Raw genomic sequence first — 5,453 nt, 5'->3', positions numbered from 1 at the left:
CACGTTTTTCATAGAACCACGTATTTTACAGGGGAAGAAACTGAGGCAGCCCATAAAAGGGGAATACCTCGCCCAACGTCACCCACATAATGGGTGGCAGAACCGGCACCTTCAATCCCAATTCAAGCCCTCTTTCCGTTGGATTGCTCTCCATCCAATTTAACATAAGTACACTTGTGATGTGTCATCTCCAAAAATCAAAAATTTCAGGGACTCCAAGAAAGATACATGGCTATTATGGAGGTGAGGATGGTGAAAGTGAAAACAAAAAGAAAGAAAAAGCATTGGTGAAACGAAACATGCGAAAGGGGACAGAGACAAGCAGGCCAGTGTTGCAATGGTGGCGTTAAATACTTGTGAAAACCAAGTTGTGTGAAATCCGTGATGTCTGCAGAAAGCCCTTTGCTGTTTATTTAAGGAAATGTATTCCTATGTTCATTTTTGTTGATTTTTTTTAAGTTAGAGTGTGTCTCTAAAAATAAAATGAGCCAGAAAGGAACCTTTGAGAAAGCTGCATGGTGGGGAGAAGCTGGCTGTGACCTACCAGTGACCATGAGTCTTACAAGAAGTGCTGCACAAGTTATCAAACTCATACATCAACTCTCAGGCATTTATTAAGTCTCTACTGTATATCCTCAAGGCAAAGCCCAGTGCCTGGTATAGAGTAAGTGCAGCATAAATGCTCATTGAATGAATGTGGAATGAACGTATGAATGTCTACACAGATTAGTAAGTAGAAGAAAATTTGAGGAGGAAGACAACATTAACAAGCCTTGGGATTGACAAAAACTCCTGATGAAAGATGGGACTAGATCTGAGCCTTGAAGAAGTTAGGAATGGCAAGAGGCCAAGGTGATCAAGGAGTGCATTGCAGGCATGAGGAACAGGCTTCGTGGAGGCATGGCAGCAAGAGGTGGATTTCCGCAATGGGGATGGGCTGGTGGTCAGTGTGGATGAAATAGGAAATAGGAAGTAAGCCTGGAAAGGCAGGAAGTTGGACATTGCAGGGTATTACATGTCCCACCAAGGAGGCAAGAGGGAGCCACTGAATGCTTTGGAGCCTGGAAAGTGCCCTGGGGTGGCAGCTGCGTGGAGGGAGATTTGGGGAGAGGAGAGACAACAGGAGTCCAGTGAGTGTGAATGACCAAAAAAAGGATGTGGGAGTGACAGATGGTCAGCTCAAAGGCTTCCCACAGGAAAATCCCATCTGGAGGCCTAGGTCAGCTATGGTGGATTTATGGAAAGACTGGGACAAGAAACAGGATGAGAATGTGCACCTGTGTTGCAATCTGTGCTAGCGTACCTACCCTGAGATCCACAGAACTGCCAAAGAAAGCAACTGTTGTTCAGATAAGTTTTACTGTTGTATTTTTTTCCCCCTTAACATCCCAGTCACTTCTAGAGATCTTCCTTGACTCTCACCCAGGAGTGGGAGTAGAGGAGCCTCTTGTAATGAAGAATGGTTAAGCCACCATGGAAGAAAGCAGAGGACCTCTGTCATACTGCCCGGCTCACTTCTCGTCTCTGAGCCTTGGTTTCTTGCTCCAAAAAATGGGCTGGATGACCTCTGGCGTTTCCTCCAGCCCTCCATCTGTGATCTGTGAATCAGTTGGGGAAAGGGAGGAGTATTATAATAGGCAAATAATATTGAAAAGCTTTAGGAAAATGGCTTTGACCTTGCGAACCTTCTGGTACAGTCTCAGAGTCCTCCCAGGGTTCAAAGGACACACTTTGAGAATTTCCAAGTAACTCTGTAATGTCTGGATTTGGATGAAGGTCAGTCCAGGGTGCTCCTTACTCAAAGAGACAGCAAGGTGACCCATTGGACAAAACACTGAGTGAGGAAGATGTGTGACCCTGGCTGAGTCACCAAACCTCTGTGTGTCTCTACAAAATGAGAACTTCAAGTCTGTTATTAGGATCAAATGAAAAAGTAGATGGGCATTTGTATGCCGTAAAGGCCCATGTAGATGTTAGTATTCCTATAGTCATTACTGTGAGGTCCTTTGTAAAATATTCGGGTCCAAAGTACACTTAGGCAAAGCAAAAGTCTCTTTGGGTTGTTTTCTCTCTGACCCTTGGGAAAAAACTATCCCTGGGCACAGCACATTTGGCGCACTCCACACTTGGCCGTCTGACCTTTGGTTTATGCCGTAACGACAGGGGGAGCCAGGAAGAGACGTGAGGAAAACGGCTGGGCTCTGACTTTATGGGGCCAGGTGGCGAGGGCCTGGGGAGCCCAGGTGGCCTTCCTCTGCCAGCTTCCCTCCATACCCCGCCAGATTCGGTCAATTCTCCAGTTCTCATCAAAATTACTTCCCCTGTGGCATTGCATGGTTTTTCTGCTTCTCTTTGTCTTTTTCTTTTTTTCCTCTAAAAGGATATTCTTTGTTATGTTGGTATGGCTCTCTGAGAGGGAGAAGGGGAAAGATACTGGGAGAAATTTAGAAGATAGGAAACAAACAAAAAAAATCATTAAAAATTTATTGGTTTTTTTTTAAACTACTTTCTCTAGTTTCCCTGAGTTCCCCACCAACCAGATTTCTGGCCAAAAGGTGAGAAATAAAAAATAATTTGCCTGGATCTCCCCTGTGCCTTTATCCTGCTCTATCTGGAATCATACCCACCCATTAGAGGCATTGTCTTATAGCAGGTAGAGTTCTGCACCTGTTGTCCAAAAGACCAGTCCATTAATCTTGCCTTAGATACTAGATACTCAGATACTAGTGAGTCACTTGACTTTTCTTACCATCAAACAAGATGAACCTGTCGCCCACTTCTGCCCTTCCTCTGTGCTCAGGCAGAATGTCAGTCTGTCCCTGATTGGAGGGAACAGGAGAAAACCACTTGTGCCCTTTCCATTCCCTTCATATTCTCCTCTCTTCTCTTATAACTGGGGCCAGATCGAAAAAACTGCTGTGGGAAGAGAAGGGAAGAGCATAAGCATTTATTAAGCACCTACTGCATGCCAGGCATTGTGCTAAGCGCTTTTACAAGTATCTCACCTGATAATATTCCAGAAGAGTCAAGAAAGCATTTAGAAACACTAGCTGGGCCTGTTTCCCTACCTGTAAAATGAGGGGCTTGGAGTAAATCACTTCTGAGGCCCCTTCCAGCTCAAACACTTTGACCTTGCCCATCTCCCGTCTCCGATTTTCCTGTTGGACTCTGACTCGTCACAGTGTTACCATCATGCCCTGCTCTGCGTTCCTTCGTACCCTGCCCCTCCCCCACCACACCCTGCCTTATGTCATTACCACCCTCCTCCCAGTGAAGCTCCTGGGGGCAGACACTCTTTGTGCTTTCTTTTTGTATCATTGATTGATTATACTAAGGGCAGCAGCTCTGCTTATTTATACTTGTATTTCATAGAGCGAGGGTGCTTAACCTGGGGGTCCCTGAACTTTAAAAAAACAAAAACAACCTAGGGCCAGCTAGGTGACGCAGTGGATAAAGCTCCTTGGAGTCAGGAAGACCTGAGTTCAAAAATCTGACCTCAGACACTTGACGCTTACTAGCTGTGTGACCTTGGGCAAGTCACTTAACCCCGATTGCCACACCCCAAAACCCCCCAAAAACCTGATCACTGTACTCCAATGTCACTGGCTTCTTTCAAAATCCTATGCGTCTATGCTTCCGCCTCTTTTTTGTATCCCTAAGCACTTGGCACGTTGCCTGGCACATAGTAGGTGCTTAATAAATGTTTATTGACTGATTGGCTATGCATTTAGAAACATGATTCTGGAAAGACACTGGATTTCACCAGACTGCAGAAGGGGACAGAAAACCACAGACATAACAAGGCTTCAGGTCTTCTGTTTAGAGCCTCATTGGAGTGCCTTGCACACAGTAAGCACTTAATAAGTGTCTACTGAATGAGTGCTGAGCTGAGGTGACAGATACCTCCCATGGCCATCTGCAGGAGGGGCAGGGACCTTAACATCTTTCCTGATTCTCAGATTCAGACTTCATTTTGCTGAGTTGGGATGCTTTCCTCGAGCAGAACCTGAAGAATGGGGGTTGTAGCCACAGTTACAAATAACAAAAATGCATGGGCTCCAGGTAATTTTCCCACTTGGAGGCCTTATGGAGGATTTATGGAAAGACGGGGACACTGAATATTCTGTCGGATGACTTGTTTCCTTCTCCTTCCCCCCTTTTTTATTCTTTGGTGCCAGGGACGGCTCACTGGGTAATAGGAGAGGGACAGATACAATTGGAAATGAAAGTGATATAAAAACCAAAGATTTGAATGAATTCTTTAATCCAATCATTAAGCCTGAAGATGGCCCCAAAGGGCAGAACTCATCTGTTGAATGAGCTGGAGGACATGGCAAACCACTCTAGTATCTTTTCCATGAAGACCCTAGGTGGGGCTATGAAGAGCTGGATGTGACTGAACACCAGCAATTATTCCAATTCTAAACAAAGGCCTGGCCCTGTCATCTCATCAGGGTCACTGGGGGAGCTTGCCCTCTTTAGTAACCAAGCATCCTTCAGGGATCTCCGATAGCCCCATTTGGATTCCTCTCTCCATTGACAATGGCAATGCCTCTCTGAGATTCGTTTCCCTGGGGCCCAGCTGTGGGTGAGTCTCCGACTTCAGCTCAGCAAGGCCTTGGTGGGACCTTTCAGAGCTTAAGCTCTGTTTGCTCAGATTTGGAGAACCCAGGGTCACCTCAGTGCCATGTTGGAGGGAGGAATATATTTGGAAATGAAGTCAATGTCAAAACAAAAGGTACCTTTTTAAAAAATAAATATTAAAAAAAAAATTGTAGGGTTTTAGAAGCCCATCGTGGGCTACCTGGCTTTGCTATTGGGCAATATTGAGGAAAAGGAGGGAATGTAGCTGGTGGGGTGGGAAGTGACAGAAACAGGGTGGGGGGAAGGAGGGAAAAAAGGGGGGAGAAAGAGAAAGAAAAGGAGGGAGGGAAAGAGAAGAGGAGAGAGATGCCCCTGAGTCTCCCCTCTGGTAGAAGGGGCAGAAGGTAAGATTGAAGGAAGAGGCCCCGTCAAGACCAACCCCTCATTATTAAACGATAAATGAACTTGTATGAGATAGAGAATGTTGGGCCATGAACCTGGAGCCAGAAGGGGCCTTTGCAGAGGAGAAACTGAAGCCAGGAGGAGAGTCTCTGTCTTGGCCAAGATCCCATAGCTATTGAGGGGTGGAGCCGGGACGAGCCACAGCCTTGGCACTCAGTCCCTCATGCCACGTGTGCCATCTTCAGGCCTAATGATTGGACTTTTAAAAATTCACTAAAGTCTTTGGTTTTGTATCACTTTCATTTTCAGTTATATCTGTCCCTCTCCTACTACCCAGCGAGCTGTCCCTGGTAACAAAGAGTAAGAAAAGAAAGAGGGGAAGGAGAAGGAAACAGGTCATCTGACAAAATATTCAGTGCCCCACAACCAGAGGCCCCCACCTCTGTAAAGAAGGGAGAAAGATGCAT

General features: G+C 45.9%; 1 long non-coding RNA gene across 1 annotated transcript; it reads right to left on the bottom strand.

Moving 5' to 3' along the window:
• Positions 1–1,171: 1,171 nt before the first annotated feature.
• LOC110198098 (uncharacterized) lies at positions 1,172–3,155 on the bottom strand. The gene is made up of 3 exons (XR_002321651.2): positions 3,006–3,155; positions 2,750–2,916; positions 1,172–1,598 (listed from the first exon to the last, which is right to left on the bottom strand). It is a non-coding gene; the product is annotated as an uncharacterized LOC110198098 (long non-coding RNA).
• Positions 3,156–5,453: the final 2,298 nt, after the last annotated feature.

The sequence above is a fragment of the Phascolarctos cinereus genome, unplaced genomic scaffold (assembly GCF_003287225.1).
Source record: "Phascolarctos cinereus isolate Bilbo 61053 unplaced genomic scaffold, phaCin_HiC Scaffold_5;HRSCAF=322, whole genome shotgun sequence".
Classification (NCBI taxonomy): domain Eukaryota; kingdom Metazoa; phylum Chordata; class Mammalia; order Diprotodontia; family Phascolarctidae; genus Phascolarctos; species Phascolarctos cinereus.
This window is presented reverse-complemented; position numbering and strand designations above follow the sequence as displayed.